Source organism: Monodelphis domestica, chromosome 2 (genome assembly GCF_027887165.1).
Source record: "Monodelphis domestica isolate mMonDom1 chromosome 2, mMonDom1.pri, whole genome shotgun sequence".
Classification (NCBI taxonomy): domain Eukaryota; kingdom Metazoa; phylum Chordata; class Mammalia; order Didelphimorphia; family Didelphidae; genus Monodelphis; species Monodelphis domestica.
In genome coordinates this window covers 155887218-155907911 of record NC_077228.1, presented here as the reverse complement: position 1 = coordinate 155907911, position 20694 = coordinate 155887218, and positions in this window count along the sequence as shown.

Below are 20694 nucleotides of genomic sequence, written 5' to 3'. Positions count from 1 at the left end.
TTACATTTGGGAAAATAAGCAGCACTTTCAAAGCTCCCAAGTGGCTCCTTGACACAAAACCACATCTTTTTTTAACATCAGTTTTCTTTGGTTAATGTTATATGATTATAAATCATGACATACTATAATCCTTGAAGCAACAAAATTAAATTGGACCAAAAGGTCATAGAAGAAATATAATGTGGCCAAAAGTAAGCTGCAGCTTTTATCAACAATGACATGTGTAAGCAATAGCAAAAAAATATATTATCGAGGAAATGCATTATTGGAAGGCCACTCAGGTAGTATGATTCAGAAATAGATAAGAGACAGCCTAACTAATAGTCTGGAAAACATAAAATCTTTAAAGACCTCTTGCACCACGGGCAGATCATCTGAAAGGTTCATAACTAGGACTGTACAAGCAAATGCATAGACAGGATGCCATTTGCCATGTTAGAGAAAATCTTTAGGGATTTGCCAAAGCCAGCTTATGCCAGTGAGAGAACCAGTTCTTCAGTTTTCAGAGTGGGCATTTGGAAATTGGCAAATTGTATAAATCAGGGCTTGACTTGTCGTTTTGTTAATTGCCTGCATTTAAAAAAGTAAAGGGGAGTAATAATGCAAAGTAAATTTAAATGTTACCATGAGCACTTTTTATCAGAGACCTGATTGTTAATCTTATACCAGCACATTGTTAAAGAAAGTACATACATCATTCATTGATTATTGATCCATTTAAGTACTGAAATAAATGTGTAGTTCAAAAACTTCATCATAGAACAACATTTTGTCCATATTTTATTATATTTTGTTCCAATTCTCATTATATTTGAGAAATTCAAGCACTTTGAGGCATATGGTTTTTATTGTTGTTGCTGTTGTTATGAATGTCATTAATAATCTAAGCAGTTAGGTAGCACAGTGGATAGAGTTGGACTTGGAGACAAGAAGGCCTGAGTTCAAATCTAGTCTCTCGCACTCGTCCTTGGCAAGTCACTTCACCTTTGTCTGATTTAATATCTTCATCTGCAAAATGGAATTAGCACCTCTTAGGATTGTTGTGTTAATTAAATGAAATAACAATTATAAAATGTTATATAAATGCTAATATTTTCCTTTATTTGGTATTATATCATTCTTCTCATTCAAAAGAATTCCCTTAACAATCTTGGGACATGCTGCTGTCCTATTATACTTTTATATTTAATATTCTACAGACTTGCACAGGTGGATAAAGAATTGCTTTTTGTGGATGAAGAAATATATTAGGATATAAATTGACCCCTAGAGGCAAAATGAAAGCATCATTGGTACAATTCGAATAGCAAATAGGACAACAGGGATGAGATATCCTTCATCCTGATCCTACATGATCTTGAATCTCCCCTCTTTCATTGTCATTATTTAGATGACAAAAACAGTAAAATATGTGCCATGTATATAACATTTTAAGATTGTCAAATTGTTTTAACATTTATGATTTCATAATGTATGTAAGCTAAGCAATATAAAGAGAGAATATATAAGTATCTACCCTATAAACTAGAGAATAAAACATTCTAAATTCTAGTGTTCTAGTGTACTTTTATGTAATTAAATAAGGAAAAATAGGATGGAGTAGACAAATGAAATACAGGGTCTGATAGGAAGAAAAGAATTGTATAACATTGAGTGACCTTGGGTGAGTCTTTTTTTTTCCCCTTCAGAGTATTACTTTCTATTACCCTAATAAAATGGGAGAAATATATTAAAATAGAAGGAGAAGAGAAATGGAAGTAAGTATTAGTATAATGCCTACTATGTAAGAGGCACTGTACTAAGCACTTTGTTGATGGGGAAAAGGAGAAAGGTAGGGAAAGGAAAGGAAAGGAAGGTAGCCCGGGGTCCCCCGTTGCTCTGGTAGGGAAATTGACCAGGCTTTTCTTTACTAGTATAATTATGCTAGAGAATTAAATTAAATCAAGCTAGATTCTAGGGATAGTTAGATAGGTTTATTTGGGCCAGGAAAATCAAGGTTTGGGAAATCTGGAGAAAATTACACCTCTAGCAGCAATGCAGGGGTTCTCCTCTCATTCTCTAGAAAAGGCTTGAAAACCCGCCCTTCTCTCTTGTTTTACATCTTCTCAGACACCTCCCACAAAGGAAGTGGGAGGTGTCTGAGGAAGTTTGGGTAGAGAGTCCTGGGAGATGTAGTCTCCCAGGGTTCAGATCCATTTTAAAATGCACAACTTACAAATGGTATTTCACTTAATTTTCACAAAAGCTCTATAAGATAGGTGCTGTTGTTATCCTCATTTTAAACATGAAGAAAGGGAGGTATAGCAAGGTTAAGTGACTTGCCTGGGGTCATGCGGCTAATAGATTTCTGAGTCTAGATTTAAGTACAAGTCTTTCTGACTCCTCTGGGCCATATAGATGTTCTTTTTGGTTTGATTTTTAAATACAAACATTCTTCCTTTTCCCTTTTAAATAAATTATGCAAAAATGTATTAATGCCTTTGAATTCTAAATCTATGATCTTATAAAGTCAACAATGCATTATTGAGCCCTTTCCCTCCTCCATTCCCAGTAAATTTAGAATGGCACAGTCCATTCTAGGATGCCATGCCCAGATAAGTAAAGGATAAGAAATCAAAGGCTTGTAGTTTAAAAAAATTAATAGAATTGGACTTGGATAATGAAGGGAGGAAGGGAGGGAGGAAGGGAAGGAGGAAGGAAGGGAGGAAGGAAGGAAGGAAGGAAGGAAGGAAGGAAGGAAGGAAGGAAGGAAGGAAGGAAGGAAGGAAGGAAGGAAGGAAGGAAGGAAGGAAGGAAGGAAGGAAGGAAGGAAGGAAGGAAGGAAGGGAGGAAGGAAGGAAGGGAGGGAGGAAGGAAGGGAGGGAGGGAGTAGTGATACAACCGCCCCCCCCCCACTAGAAATTACTTTGGTGCTTATCAGTCCCACCATTGTCCTATCCTTTCAAGCTTCTCTTACATTATAGTAGGATTCTTTTAGACTGGATTTTTCTATGTGACTACTGAGGTCCCTTCCATCTCTCAAATTCTTAGTCTAGGATTTCTCCTAGTGATTAGGGACCACTGATTCTGACACTACTCAAAGAAACCTATATTTCATCTCAACCCTAATAAACTTTGACCTTACGGGGGGGGGGGGGGGGGGGAGGGGTAGCTCTTCTCTCAGAAGACCAGTTTTCCGGAGGCTCCAGACCACTTTGATTAGCTTATTCATTTTACAGTGAATGCAGTTTAAGACCTGATATACTTTATGATTGTGTCATTTGGTGACTCTTTTTTTCCATTTCTTTTTTCTTCCCAATTCCTACCCCAGTGCCAAGAGGTCCTGGTAGACATTATTACATTATACTGAACTAACTCCCTCCTCCTTTGACCAGGGTCCCAGAAAGTGTACTTGAACTTGTTTAGTGTTTACCCTCAGTCTTGTGGACCTTTTGCTTCTCAGTGCTAATGCTTATGGTCTTGCATATTAAGCTACTTGGAGACTAGAATGGCATAAATTCAACTGCATTTGTATTATACATGGCAGAGCACCAATCACAAACATGAGTTTAATCAGCACTCTTTGTTTACTCTCTTAATTATTCTCAACCTTGGGGTATTTTATTTTGTTTGGGTTTTTACATAAAATTGGGATCATTCCTGACACAAAGGTATTTTAAAAACAAATGGCACATGTTATCAGTATTCTCTCTGTGTATTCTGTTAGAATTCCTGAACAACAAAATGTACAGACATGGGTATTTTTGATAATCCAGAGATTCCAGAAGGCAAGAAAACCTTGGATTTCTATTTTTAAAAAAACTCCCCACTGAGCACTTCTTTTATGCTGATAATACAAGCATTGCATTAAATGTTTAATGTGATAATATTGTCCTACCCTTTCTGTAAACCTCCTAGAAAGTTATCTTCCTTGCATGTAATCTTTGAGATATTTGGGGCTGGAGGTACTAGCAGGTTCTGTAAACCAAAGAGCCAGCTTTATTAAGGATTGATAAATGAAAACTATTAAAAAAGAGAAGTCATACACCAGGATAAAATTGCTCTGTAGAATTTCTAGGCCTGATTATTATGGTCAAGAAATTGTGAGTATAACAAAATTTTTTTTCATTTTGAATATGACTATAAAAAATTACCTACCCTTAATCCCAAGTGCATGTATTAAAAACCTGGCAAATAAACACCCAAACTTTAACAACCCATCAAAAATTTTTACAGTCATGTCCTTCCCTGAACAACCCTCCCCTATACAAGGTAGAGACTGGGCGAAGTAAAAGCTCTTCCCTGTTCTTGACATACCCTGAATCATATCTGGCTCTATTAGACTGTCATACCTTGTATATGAAATCACACCCATCCTAACTGAAAGATGAATGGCCTAGTGCTCATGAGTGACATTTCTTTTAACTTTGGGGTAAAATATTAAATATGAAAGGAAATCCCTCCAATCAATGGGAAGCATGACATAAAAATTTACTCCTGCAATGTTTTGTTTGTAATGGCTTCAGTAGAGATCCATTCATTAAAGACCCAATTTTACAAATTTATAATATAGCATCCACCAAATACCTTTTGATTTAATACCATAAATAGATTATAGAAAAGACATTATGGTTCTGCCTGATTTTTTAAAAATTTGAATAGCTCCCCAGCTGTTGGAAAAAAGACAAGAATTATGACAATTAATAGGATTTCCCTAACCTATTTCCTTGTTCTCTTACTGTACATATACAGGATACTGAGTGTATAATATTCAGATCTGATTGTGTTCGTGGTAGAACTTAGATCTTTTATTTTAGCACAAATAATTATTTATTGTTGATAACAAAACCAAGATAGAGTATATTTCACCCGATATAGCAACTTTTTTTATTAGATATTTTGAAATCACTTTACCTAAAGCAGTCAAGAGTTTTTCAAGAGTATTGTTTTTATGGATAAAAAGATAAAGGCAAGTAAGTTAATAATTTGTTCTCAATCACAAAACCAAAAATTAACAGTGATGGAAATAAAAGCATGCTAAAAACTATCTTTATATGCTAATATCTTTGTCTGATTGATCTTAATTAGAAAATTAGTCGGGGCACCTAGGTGGCTCAGTGAAAAGAGATCCAGGTCTGGAGTCAGGATACATATAAACATCCTCAGACAATAAATTTTCAGAAGAGTCATAAACAATCATCTCTCTGAGTCATAATATCTGAGTACCCTATTAATAACATAAATTCCTAGAAAGGCAAATACCATTAACAAATTCCTATATTTCCAACGGACTATGATTTCTCCTGTTATCTTTATCCAGAATCAGAATTTAGTCAAGCTGTGTACTTAACATTCCAAGCTTGTTAACAGTTCTTAAACTGATTCTTATCACTGCTTATACATAGTTAATTAACAACTGGGAGTACCTTTCTTTTTTTCATTTTATTTTATTTAACATTTTATTTAAGTATGTTTCCATGGTTACACGATTTATGTACTTTCCCTCCCCTTTTCCCCTCCCCCTCCCAGAGCCAACAAGCAATTCCACTGGGTTATACATGTATTATTACTCAAAACCAATTTCCATATTAATCATCTTTGTAATAATCTTCTAAAAAGCCAAACCCTACATCCAATATCCATATAACAAGTGAAAAATCAAATGTTTTCCTTCTGCGTTTCTACTCCCACAGTTCTCTTTCTCGATGTGGATAGCATCACTCCTCCTAAATCCCCTGGGATTGTCCTGGCTCATTGCATTGCTATCAGTAGCAAAGTGGATTACATATGATCGTGGGCTATCCTTTCTAGCATCCTAGTTACAGAAATGACCTAAATATTTATATGAGATGATTTGATTCTACAATAAATGGTATAAAAGCAATAAATACAATTTCATTTTTTTCAGGTTTAAAAGACAAAAAGAAGAACATTATAAGGTAGAAAGATCTCTATCCTAAAAGAATAAAGAGGTAGGTGTCTTTTAGTACTGACTTTAACCTTATATGATACTAGGCACTTACTTTGATTGTTTCTCAGCTATCTTAGCTATTTTGAAAAATGGGATAAAACAAATATATAGTAGAAATGTGTTTAGATGTGTTTGCACTTAGTATAGTACCTGATGTAGAGTAAGCACATAGTAAATGCTGATTGACTAAATGTCCCATTTTCATGTTACATATTAATTTTATACATTTGTTATATATTATATACACATGTAGTATTTGTCATATATACATGTGTGTGCTTCTTGTATTGGTATTTAGTGTTCTATATTTACTTCCCAGAGATAATTTGTGAGAATGGCATATATTGCCATTAAAGCATTATTTGTATCTAACCCAAATTTTCTATTGAATAATATCTAGAATTTTATTAGTGTTTAAAAGGCTCTTGAAGCAGGTTAAGTTAGGGAATCCAGGACTTGGGCAGAGGAACTGACATATTAGAGGAATACTTTTTAGTTGGATATAGGATTGACTTTCTCCCTTTAGCAGCCCAAAAAGCCTCTCTTGACTTATGATTCTCCTCTAGCTGAAATTCTGCAGTTAAGAAGGAGAAGGTTCTAGGAGGGAACACAAGAATGGGCAATAGAGGGTAGCACAAGATGAAAGAGAAGGAACAGAGTTCACTCCTAGTGCAAATTCTTCCAGATTATAAATGGTAGATGCTGATGAAATGCTTCAGGAACATCATTATGAGGTATGTCCTGGTGTAGCAAACTAGAAAATATTGCTCCTAGTCTAGAAAAAAAAATTTCCCTTCTCAGGAGAAGCCTGTCACAGGAGTTTCCCTGCCATGGGGGTTCTCCCAAGCCCTTTTAACTCTCTCTCTCTCTCTCTCTCTCTCTCTCTCTCTCTCTCTCTCTCTCTCTCTCTCTCTCTCTCTCTCTCTCTCTCTTTCTCTCTCTCTCTTTTCCAGGACTATGGAAACATTGCACCCAGCTCATGCCACCTGTCTCTGAAGACTCAGAAGTCTTCCCTTTCCTCACTCTTTTCTTCTGTTCAAAATATGGGTTTGTGTGTGTAGCATCACTTTCATTAAACAGCTGATGGGATTGGTGCCAAGCTTGTGGTTAAGAAGATGAGAAGAGAAGAAAAGATTTCCCAAACTATAAGAATAGGATAAGAAACTTATGCTATTTTCAAAGATTTTATCATTACTTAAGTTGATAAACTTTGCCAAGTTGACATCTAAAGCATTTAATCTGTTATAATTAAGGTCTGCATTTCTCCTTGAGGTCAGCAGATAAAAGAAATCTAGAGAAAATTGTAGCCTCATGTACTCTTTTCCATCCTGAATTTCTATAGCAGCATTTGAGGAAAAGCTTAACTTCTAGGGTAAGAAAAATAAAAAAAAAGAAAGAGTAAAGTATGAAGGAATTAAAAATAATAGATAATAATCACACAATGCTTTAAGATTTGCAAGGCATTTTAATAGGCCATCTCATTTGAGCTTCCAAACAATTCTATATAAGTAGATACCCTAATTATCTCCATTTTACATATGAGAGAACTGAGACTTAGAAAGGTTGTTTCCTTTTTCAGGGTCATGCAGCTAGGATTTTAATCAGGTCCTTCTGCTCCTGTGTCCAACTCTTATCAACTATGTCACTAAGCTGCCAATAGCATATGCAAATACCCAAGAAAATGCATATAGGATATTTTTCTTTACATCTTGCTTTTTTAATATTATTGCATGAAATAGTCTATATAAAAGGCTTTATGGGATAGATGATGACTTTGTGAGAATCTATCATTCCCTCTTGAAAAACAACATGAATCCATAAAATGTTGAAAGCAGATCATCTCAAACAACAAATGTCAGCTGATGAAATAAAATATTTGCTGCTTTCCTTCTAAACACAGAGGGGAAAAAAGTGGAATTAAACAAATTGTGTGTGTGTGTGTGTGTGTGTGTGTGTGTGTGTGTGTGTTTGTTATAGAACTTTTTAGGAGACATAAAGAATTGAATGTGTCAGAAGTCCAGGGAGACAGACTTGTGGCCAGCTGGGAAAGAACTGGAGAATTTGAGAAGGAAAACATTGATTGGACTCAATGCATTGTTCTACAGTCTGATCATGTATCTGGAATTAGGGGGCAAGATTTTCAACACAGAGCCTCACATATTGGACTGAAGGTATAAAAAGAAAAATTATTAGGGAGAGAAGAATAGGTGCAAATGGAGATGTATTTTGCTTGGTCCTGAGGTCTCTCTAGTCCTGGAGAGTGAATTCTCCAATCAGTCTGAGGGATGTTAGAAGGCAGTGCCTACATCAAATTGAAGAAACCTAGTATTGACACTTTGATTGACTACACATTTAACATTGTTTGTCCTTGCAACTCAAGGACAAACAAAAAGTGGAGTATGGATGAGTCACAATTGTACATTGCTAGAAACAGCAATGATCTAGAGGTAGATCAATTTCTGCAAAATGGGGGCATTTGGGACTGTGTATCCAAGGATATGTATAGATTAATCAATTAAGAAATACTTACTGAACACTTACTATGTGAAAGGTCCTAGGTCAGAAGCTATGAGGGTCTGAAGAAAGTGTAAGACTGGTTGGAGGTTCAATATACAAGTCTAAGGTTAACTAACAATACCGGTATGTGATGTGCTAAGTTAGTGAGATAGATGTTGAGTGCTATGCAATTTGCAAGAGGAACTGGCAGGGATGTGCTTGTAGAACTACAGGATTTAGACCTGCATCAGACTTTAAAGATGAACCAGTCTGACCTTCTTTTTTACCAATGGGAAAAGTGAAGCTTATAAAGATTCAGTCATTTGCTCAAGATCATACATTTAATAAGTGGCAATATCAGCCTTTGAAACTACCTTCTGATTAAAAATGCACCAAATGGGAATAGGAATGTGTCATGAAGAAAATAAGACTCGAACTGAATCCTGAAGAATGGTTTACATAGACTAAAGTGAGGGTGAAAGTCATTTCAGACATAAAGAGCAGTGTAAGCAAAGCCACAATAGCAGGAGCAAATAGATCATTATTATTTGTATGGAGGTTGCCTGTTGGAATTTTGGTTGAAAAGCTGAATTGGAGATGAATTTTGATGGACTTAATGGGCAAGCTAATGAGTTTAGATATCAAACAATAGACAGGGAAGAGACATTGAAAATGTTTTTTACAGGGAATGACACAATGGAAATAGTATGTAAGTAGGACTGATTCAGCTACTATGAACAAGATTCCATAAGAAAGAGACTAAAGATGAAGCAAGAAGTCAAGAGGTTTTCATAGCACAGTCCACATATAAGTTAATAAGGATGGTAGTATTAAGACTGAAGAATGCTGGGGGCAGCTGGGTAGCTCAGTGGATTGAGAGCCAGGTCTAAAGATGGGAGGTCCTAGGCTCAAATCTGGCCTCAGATACTTCCCAGCTGTGTGACCCTGGCAAGTCACTTAACCTCCATTGCCTAGCTCTTACCACTCTTCTGCCTTGGAGCCAATACACAGTATTAATTCCAAGACAGAAGGTAAGGGTTTAAAAAAAAAAAGAATGAAGAATGCATAATCCATGTGACCAGTTGGATCAGAACAGGAAGAAGAGAGAGGTAAATAATGACTGAGATTTTGAGACCTGGCAACTAGGAAAATACCAGGAGTTTGCCTTTGAATCCCAAGCATTCTTTAATAACAATGGTGACCACTGTTTGAAATTAAAATATTAGTCCCATTCCTCTGAAGAACTCAAAATCTTTGCCCTGTTTCACTCTTTAATACTCAAAAAATCCTGCAAAACAACAGAAGGGAAAACTATAGCCCAGATCTTGGATCTCTAAAATCTTTGAGACCATCATAGACACTGTTGTCAACTTGTCTCAGTGAAGAGGTTGATGAACACATCAGGATGATGCCCAGCCAATTTTTAGTCTCTCCCTCTCTAAGTATCCCTTCCTCCTCCTGTGGTAACCTCCATATTGAGGCACAAGAGTCTTCTACAAGCTAGTTCGCCCCTACAGGACAGCAGCTGGCATTGCTGATGTTTAGAGCAGTAGTGACCCGAAGCTTCCTCCTGAAGGAGAAGACCTGCTTGTAGTCATAGGCAAAGTAATAATATTATCTATAGTATGACTCCATTGTTACTGTCCATCCAAAGGCCATGGGGCTGATGTGATGAGGGAGAGATGAGCATGTCTTTGACCCAGAGAGATTTCATATCTTATGTTTTAACTCACAAGATCAAATCTATCTAGTGTCTGCAATCACCTAAACATTACTAATGCTTAATTAATGAAACAAAAACAATTGTAGTAATTAAGCAGCCATTGAATAGTCTTCATATCTCTCTGAAAAGCATTTGCTATATATTTACTGGAGGGTGCCACTATGGCATTTGGATATTGGTTAGTAAGTTGGCTGATTTTACACAAAGGGACTGATAAGGACATGGCATATTGGGTGGTAGAGAAAATGATGATATTTATTAGTCCTCAGCAGCTTTAAAGTTGATTTGGGCATGCTTCCTTATCCTCTGCTCTAAGTAAATAAGCAACGGTATTGCTCCTTGTGCAGATGAAGAAATTGAGTAAATAAGGGATTTTAAAATATACATTTTTTTTAATTTTCCCAATTACATGTATTAACGATTTTCAACATACATTTCCCAAAATAATAAGATGCAGATTGTCTCCATCTCTCCCTTCCCTCTCCTCTTGGAAATGGTAAACAATTTGATCTTGGTTATATGCATATTATCATGCAAAACACACATTGGTCCTTGTTGTAAAAAGAATACTCACATAACTAATCACTCATATAAAACCAAAACCCCCAAATAAACACATACATATACTAATGTGAAAAATAGAATGCTTTTATCTGTATTCTGACTCCCACAGTTCTTTCTCTGGAGGTGGATAACTTTCTTTGTCATAAGTCCTTGGGTCATTGTATTGCTGAAAGTGGTTGTCTTTCATAGTTGATCATTGTACAATGTTGCTGATAATGTGTACAATGTTCACTTCACTATTTCACTTTATATATAAGTTCATGTAGGTCTTTCCAGCTTTTTCTGAAACCCTCCTATTCATTGTTTCCTAAAGAATAAATATTATTCCAGCACCATACTATACCACAATTTGTTCAGCCATTCCCCAACTGATAGACATCCCCTCAATTTCAATTCTTTGCCACCACAAAAAGAGCTGCTATAAATATTTTTGTACAAGTAGGTCCTTTCCTCTTTTTTAGTGGTATTACAGGAGCAATGCACAGTTTTATAGCCCTTTGGCCATAATTCCAAATTGCCCTCCAGAATGATTGGATCAGTTCATAACTACACTGACAAGGTATGTGTCATAATTTTGCCACATCCCCTCCAACATTTATATCTTTTCTTTACTAGTGGTTAAGGAATTTACTGACTCAAGATTCTATTTCTACCCAAAGACCGAACCAGGTTCAAGACTCAGGCTTTCATGAATCATAAAACTAAGAGCTCTGTCTTTCCCCTTATTTTATAAGCCATATTAAAGTAATGCTTTAAGATTTGCAAAGTACTTTATATATGGTATCTTGTTTGGTCCTTACAACTCTATGAGGTAGATGCTACTATTATCCTCATTTTACTTATGAGTAAACTAAAGCAAAAGAGACAATTAAGTAGCTCAATGGATAGAGCACTAGATCTGAAGTTAGCAATGCCTGAGTTCAAATTTGACCTCAGACTCTAGCTGTGTGTCCCTTGGTAAGCCACTTAACCTCTCTTTGCCTTAATCCATTAGAGGAAGAAATCAAAAGCCACACCAGTATCTTTACCAAGAAAACTTTATGGACAATATGGGCTCATGAAGCATTATATATGACTGAATGACCAAACAACAACAAAAATGAAAGTGAATGGAGATTAAGTCACTTGCCCAAGATTGTAGAAGTAATAAGTGTCTCAGGCTGTATTTGAACTTACCTTTTCCTAACCCTAGGTCTAGTACTCTTATCCACTGCAGCTCTTAGCCTCTTCTACTAGGTTAGGGTGGTTAGGATTCTTCACCAAGGTTCTAATACCACCTTCTTGAGGTATACTGCCATGTTGACCACACCCCCCAGGGGAATTTTTCCCCAGTTGACTACAGAGTTAGCAGTTGACAATTGGTAAATTCCTATGTCATACTTTTTTTTTTCCAGAATAAGTTGTAGGACAGTTCTCTCTAGAGAAGAACTTCCTTTATAACTTGAAATAGTGATCTCATCCTGAGGCATATTTCTGTCTATCATCCCACTTCTCCTCCTTATCAATAATCAGTCCTTGAATGGCATAAAAATATTAGTGTTCCATTAAGGAATCTAAGTCCTCTTGCCTGCTTCCCCTTTGCTATAGGTTTGAAAATTCTTCCTTCTGGCTATAGGTGATTAATAAATGTTTATTGACTTGAGTGATCTATTCCTCCAACTAAAAGCTTTAAACCATATGCAGAATATGGAAAGGGGCTAATATTTCTTCCTACTGTTTTAATTTTGCTGTTGTATTCCTAACACGGCACCATAAAATAGGTGTTTAATAAATGTGTGTTGGCTTCAATTGGTTTGGATTTTATGTGACCTGGCTACAAAACAACCTAATTTCTTAAGATCAATTTTTGTCCTGAATTCTCAAGTACTTTAGCTGTAGAAGCGATTAGGTTGTTTTGACTGCTTCTTTCTCATTCCTCTAGTTACAGGTAAAATAGATATGTGAGACATTGAGGAGTTGATGTTCGTAAGCACTAGAATGGGATTATTTCTCTCAATTCAACTTGATTTTCATCTATGCAAGGATTTCCTATACCCCTGGTAGCATTATCTGTTCCAAAATTCTTATTCATGAGTCTCTGACCATGTTGTAATACAATCTATGGGTCTTATGAGGACAAGTAGCTCACTAGCTAGGTGGTATATTGTCATTGCTTTGTTGTGAAGGGAATATGAAATATTTGTAAAGTGCTTTAGAAATTTTAAGATGCTAAACAAATTTTAGCTTGATATGAGTGTGTAAGCAAATATTATATGTAAAATTCTCTGCTAGGCATTGGGAATGTGAAGGATGAGAAATATGGTCATCCTTTTCTCTGAGGTGTTTACGATATAATGGAGGGTGTGAGAAGTATACATATAATTTCACTGCAGAAAACATTTTCTCCCTAAAAGTCCTCAGCACTGTCAAATGGTTCAACATCAGAAGTTGATATGGTTTTGTCCGTGGGAATAGCATTAAAGAGGATACATTACCATCTACTTTGCTGCTAAGCACTAAGAACTCTGGATCTTTCCAAAAGGCTTATAATGAAACTTTCCTATGTGTTGTTCCTCTTTTCAGAAAGTGAGCTTTTTGAGAGCAGATACTGTCTTAATTTTCTGTATCCTCAGAGCTTAAAAGTGCTCTGCAAATACAGAGGCTAACAAATGCCTTTATATTCATTCAGATGTTTAAGACAAAAAGTATAGTTTTATTGCAGCAAAGAAGAGACCTAGGCAGAGTGCTTTATGGAAAAATGTGAAGGAAAGTAACAAACTGTGCCTTAATAAATATTTGCTAATAAATGTTTTACTTTATATTTTAAAAATGTTAACAATGTTTATTGGTTGATTGACTTTAATTTTTCATACAAGGAGTCTAGGGTCTAAACAGATAAAACACCTAGCTAGGGAGAGAGGAAAAGAAACCAATTTGAGAGTTTCATCTTGACAGTTGTAATAGTGCAGGGGACTTGGAAAGGGAAGGAACCACTGAACAACTTTTAGGGGAATGAATTCTATGTGGTACTTCTTCTTTCTTTCACTGAGCTGAGCTATTACCAATGGAGTCAGTCAGAATTGACTAAAGCGTAAGTCTGTTCCCCACAGTCTCCTTCTTAACTGATAGATTGAAATTTCTCTCCTAATACATAGATTCTGAATCAATTTCTAGTATAATTCAAGGTGTCTAATTTATTCAGGTATAGGGTTGTTGAAAGAATGAGAAAAGGAAAGGGCAGAGGGAAGAGGGAAGTCCCTAAGATTTCTTTCCTAATGTAACTCTTGAGGATTTGATCAAGGAAAATGTTTACAGGGCTAAGCCCTCCCAATCCCAAAGCCTATCCCAAAGATTGTCTTCACTTGAGCATTGAGACCTTCATTCAGTTCAAGCAAAAGGATTTTGAGATTTGTATTTCTTCCACCCAGCTCCATAGAGTCCTAGATAAGAAGTTTGGTCTTTGACTCCAAATGCTTTTGAGCCTGGATGGCATTCCATCCCATCCCCCCAGGTCTTGTGAAGGTTCCATTGGTCCTTCTTCTGATGCATCTCTTCAAACTTCAGATTTCTCTTTGCTCCTGGTCATCCCCATGTTCACATGGTGAAAGTTTCATTGTCTTGCATATTTGAAATGATCTGTGTATAAGTGTGTACATGCATGAATAGCACCTGAGAGCACACTAGAGAAGTCCCATTTATTTTCAGATGAGTAACTAGACATTTGTTTACAGATTTGAGTATTTTTATTTTTAGTGATAGTAACCTGAGAAAAATTTCTTTCCATATTTAGGGAGAGGGTGGGGGAGAGAATTTTCCATTAAAATGTGAATATTTCTATATGGTGGGAAACATTCTTACATCTTTGTTTTGTTTTCACAGAAATAGTAACTGGTGTACTTTGCTTCTTTGTCTTGTAGCATTTGAAGTGTTGGCTAGAAACTCCCTATTTATTTTGTAAGAGAATTTTTTTTTAATTAAAAAGTTTGACTTCTTTCTTCCCCTTCATTTACCACACTAGAAATGAATGTAAACACAGCTGTTCCTGGAACATATTTAAAGGTTCTTCAGATTAGGATGCTTTACATTCTTTCTCTTCATCTTTTCCCCATATTATAGCCATATTATAAAGACCATTAAAGGCAACATTCTGATTTATCTGGCTCATCCAACATCTTGTTGCCAACTCATGAACCTGTTCTGAGTCAAAATTATTTACTTCATTTTTTTTCTCCATAGAAAGCTTTTTTTAAAGCATTGCTGGAAAAGCCATGTATAGAATGAATCCACAAGGGCAAGTAAATTGTAACTTAGATATAAAAGCTGAGAGAGGAGAGTTTTCAGGCCTCAAGATTGCTTTTTCTAGTTCTCTGGTAATTCCACTAAAGATAGTATTTTTCTCCAATTGGTTTCATTATTTTACCACTCAGTCCTTGTTCACTCAAAATAACAGTGCATCTGGATAGATTTGCAGAATGCAGAAAGAATGTACTACTAGTCCCCAAATTCCTAGCATGTCTACAGATAGCAACAGGAAAACAATGAAATATTAATAACTGGTGTATCTAGAGGAAAGAAATATTTGTCTTCTCAGGTCATGAGCTGCTCACAATTGTTTTTTTCCTAAGTTCCCTTGATATTCAGCACAGAAAATCCTCAGAAACGGGAATAGATGCTTTTAATAGCTTATTAAACTTTAAAATTATGGAGCCATCTTTGGTCAGCTCAGTAAGAATTTTTGTTTTTGCTGCTTAAACAATTAAACAGACTTTAGTTGATACCAAAAGCAAGATAAACCACGTTTGATTTTGGATAAAGAATGTGATCCATTTTGGGAATAGAAATATTAGTAATAACATCTGCTTAGAAGAGATCATTATAGCATTCAATAAAATAGGTGTAAAGCCAGTACCAATTAGAGAAGAAAAAGAAATTGAAGGTATTAAAATTGGCAATGAAGAGACCAAGCTATCACTCTTTGAGGATGATATGATGGTCTACGTAAAGAATCCTAGAGAATCAACCAAAAAGCTAGTAGAAATAACCAACAACTTTAGCAAAGTTGCAGGATACAAAATAAACCCACATAAGTCATCAGCATTTCTTTATATCTCCAACACATCGCAGCAGCAGGAATTAAAGAGAAATTCCATTCAAAATCACCTTAGACAACATAAAATACTTAGGAATCTATCTACTGAGACAAACACAGGAACTATATGAACATGACTACAAAAACTAGACTTGAGCAATTGGAAAAAAATTAACTGCTCATAGGTGGGATGAGCTAACATAATAAAAATTATCATCCTACCAAAACTTATCTATTTATTTAGTGCCATACCCATTGAACTTCCAAAAACTTTTTTACTGAATTAGAAAAAAAAAACATAACAAAGTACATTTGGGAGAACAAAAGATCAAGTATATCCAGGGAAATAATGAAAAAAAGAAATACAAAGGAAAGTGGCCTTGCAGTCCCAGATCTCAAACTATAGTATAAAGCAGTGGTCATCAAAACAATTTGGTATTGGCTAAGAGACTGAAAGGAGGATCAGTAGAATAGACTTGGGGTAAGGGATCTCAGCAAAACAGTCCTATGACAAACCCAAAGATCCCAGCTTTTGGGTCAAAAATCCACTATTCAACAAAAACTGCTGGGAAAATTAGAAGATGGTGTGGGAGAGATTAGGCTTGGATCAACACCTTACACCCTATAAACTCAGAATGGGTAAATGACTTGAACATAAAGAAGGAAACTATAAGCAAATTAGGTGAACACAGAATAGTATACATGTCAGATCTTTGGGAAGGGAAAGATTTTAAAACCAAGCAAGACCTAGAAAGAGCCACAAAATGTAAAATAAATAATTTCGACTACATCAAATTAAAAAGGTTTTGTACAAACAAAATCAATGTAACCAAAATCAGAAGGGAAATTAACTGGGAAACAATCTTCATAACAAAAACCTCTGACAAGTGTCTAATTATTCAAATTTACAAAGAGCTAAATCAATTGTACAAAAAAATCAAGCCATTCCCCAATTGATAAAAGGGCAAGGGACATTAATAGGCAATTCTCAGTCAAAGAAATCAAAACCAATTATAAGCACATGAAAAAAGTGTTCTAAATCTCTGATAATCAGAAAGATGCAAATGAAAACAACTCTGAGGTATCACCTCACACCTAGAAGATTGGCCAACATGACAGCAAAGGAAAGTAATGAATGCTGGAGGGGATGTGGTAAAGTTGGGACATTAATTCATTGCTGGTGGAATTGTGAATGGATCCAACCATCCTGGAGGGCAATTTGGAACTATGCCCAAAGGGCGCTAAAATACTGTCTGTCTGTATGACCCAGCCATAGCACTGCTGGGTTTGTACCCCAAAGAGATAAGGAAAAAGACATGTACAAGAATATTCATAGCTGTGCTCTTTGTGGTGTCAAAAAATTGGAAAATGAGGGGATGCCCTTCAGTTGGGGAATGGCTGAACAAATTGTGGTATATGTTGATGATGGAATACTATTGTGTTCAAAGGAATAATAAAGTGGAGGAATTCCATGGAGACTGGAACAACCTCCAGGAATTGATGCAGAGTGAGAGGAGCAGAACCAGGAGAACATTGTACACAGAGACTGATACACTGAGGTACAATCAAATGTAATGGACTACTCCATTAGTGGCAATGCAGTGATCCTGAACAACCCAAAGGGTTATAGGAGAAAAAACACTATCCACATTCAGAGGAAAAACTGTGGGAGTAAAAACACCAAAGAAAAACAACTGCTTGACTGCAGGGGCCAAAGGGATATGATTGGGGATGTAGACTCTAAATGAATATCCTAATGCAAATACCAACAACATGGAAATGGCTTCTGATCAAGGACACATGCAATACCCAGTGGAACTGCACGTCGGCTATGGGAGGGGTGGAGTCAGGGGAAGGTGGAATAGAAAATAATTTTTGTAACCAAGGAATAATGTTTGAAATTGACCAAATTAAAAAAAAAATAGGTGTAAAGCAGCAAAATCAGATATACATCTTATACTGACCTCTTGAGTATCTAGGACTATGCAACATACCCCATTTAACTTCTTGACTGCTCTGTAGAGTCAAGATTTGAAGAAATGAAAAATTATTCCAACAACTCCTCCAAATAACCCGAAAGAACATAAAAATCTACTCTCTACATAAACACGTTTTTGACTTCGTTGTTGTACACTAACCAAGTTTCAATGTAAACACATCCTCAGGCTTTCTATATAACATGAGAATCATCAGGCAACTTATTAGAGATATTTGGAGAATTTCAGGACTACTCATGGGGCATTAACCCATACATGGCACAAATTGTTTTGAGAAATGTGGCATCCTACTCAAGGGGGTCTATACAGTGACCATCCTTTCCTCTTCATCACCAGCAATTTCTTGAGTAGTCACTATATGTAAGATGCTGAACTAGTCACTAGAAAAAGGTTAAATAAAGCCCTTTTACAAAATAAAGATACAAAATAAGAATTCACATTTATATAAACCATTAAGGTTTGTCAAACTCTTTCCTTATAATAGCCCTAAGAGAGAGAGGAAGAGGGAAAGGAAGTGAGAGGGAGAGGGAGAAGGAGGGGGAAGAGAGAAAAGAGAGAGAGAGAGAAAGAGAGAGAGAGAGAGAAAGAGAGAGAGAGAGAGAGAGAGAGAGAGAGAGAGAGAGAGAGAGAGAGAGAGAGAGAGAGAGAGAGAGAGAGATGTTGATCATTATCCTCATATTATAAATAATGAAACTCAGGCTTTAAGCAAATCAGTCATTTGTCCATAGCTAGTAAGTATCTAAATTGGAACTTCAACTTAGATCCCCTTAGCTCTACTACACATTCTTAACACTGCCTTGCAATGACATGGAAGCTACATCAATTTGCATAATAGGACAGCCTACCTTTCTAATGATAGTAGAGTGAATGTTCTGACTTTTCTGTATCATAGGCTCTTTTGGAAGTCTGATGTCACCTTTGGACCCCTTCTCAGATTAATATTTTTAAATACATAAAATAAATATTATTACAAAGGAAACCAGTTCTAGTGAAAATGTAATTTTGTGTTTTTTTTCCATTCTACTGTAATTGAGGAATGGTTTGTGGGGTTGGTAAAGGAAATAGGATCTAGGAGACAGAGACAGCTGACGTTTAGGGTTGGCTCAGAGAGAAGAGAGGGCGTTTGAAGATTTTTCCCCTTCACCATTCACTCCTTAGCTATGGCTGCTCTCCCAGATTTGCTCTTGTGCCTCTTGTCCCCCCTCCACTACTAGAGACTTAAATATTTCTTCTTAAGAAGATGTCTCTTCCCCTTGAAGCTGTTCACTCACATATGATTCAAAGCTTGGGGAAAAGATAACTACTTTAATGTTAATTAACTCAAACAGGGTAATACAAAGGAATGGATAGCAGGGAAAGAATGGGAAAGGATAGTGGGGGGGGGGGGAGGAAAGGGAGTCCTTGTCTCTATCTAAACCTTTTTTCCTCCCTCCTTGAGTTTGGGGGGAACTCAGGCTTTGGCAGCCTGAGCCCCCTGAGAGATAGCAAAGAGTTGACTGACCTTGAGTTTGGCCCCTTGGCCACAGTTCAGACCCAGGGCACCAGAAGCTTAGGTAAAGTCTGATAGAGATTCAAAATGACTTTCTCAGGTTTCTCTTCAATAGACTTTTTAGTTGGGAAATGTTGAGGGGAAGGATTTCCAGTCACAAGCAGGAAAAAGTTGGGTAACCCTCAGGAGAAAATCTTATCCACCCCTCTCTCTTCAGCTTCTCCAGACTGAGAGACCAACTGCTCTTCAGAGGGAACTTTCTGCTCTTCAAGATTCCAGCCTCCTAGGGCCCCTCCCCTGCCAAGGTGATTGGATCCACACACTCTTCAGACTGGCACTTTTTCTTTAGTGCCACCCTCTGTCACACTGCTCAAAGGGGTCCATACAGTGACCATTATGGTTTCCCTAAAACCTATGGGTCCATGGTCCCTAGAATAAGAACCTTGACTAAAGAGGGACTCTGGCACTATGTGTGAATAAATGTATCATAGATTTCTATGATTCTTCTAAAACAAGAGTTTTTAGCCTGGAGTCCCTGGACTCTTAGATTTCATTTATTGTTTTTGCCTAGTCATTCATCACATTCAACTCTCTCTGACCTTGTGGACAATAGCAGGCCAATTCTATTCATGAGGTTTTCTTGGCAAATATACTTGAGTGGTTTGCCTTTTCCTTTTCCAATGGTTTAAGGCAAACACAGGTTAAATGGCTTCCCAGGGTCATGCAGCTAGTATCTGAGGCTAGATTTGAATTCAGATCTTCCTAACTCTAGGCCTAGCACTCTATCCATTGAGTCACATATATGCCCCAAACCATAAAAGATGCATATACCACAAAAAAGGTTAAGAAGCCCTGTTCTAAAGGGGACCTGTTGACTCAAGAATACATAATAATACTAATTATCCATTCAATGCTTCTGCTTTTGATATTATACCTAGGATAGCCATATCTATTCTATATCTTTCCCCAACTGTATAAGAATGAGCCTCTCAGACTTGGGAAAATACTGTAACAATATAACATTATGTAATGCCTGTATATCCTGGTGTATACTACCTTTAAAGATAAGTATGACACGGTGGGTAGCAAATGTAACATTGCTCTGATTATTCTGATATAATATGACTGGTTATTCCTCTCATATTTGCCATGGTACAATTAAATTAAAATCATAGCAAGCGGGGTTAAATTCTAAACTCACAATATGACTTAGAACTGTTAGGAATTATCAATCAATATATTGTCCCTTCCAGCCAGACTTATTCTAGATAAGGAGTTTTCTAGGAAGCTTGCCTACCCTGCCCTTACAGTGTGGCACATTGGCATAGCCCCTTCGGCTACAATAAGAAACTAGAGCTTGGTAAATCTTGCTTATGCTGTTCCCCAATGTCATTTCCTTTGTAGATT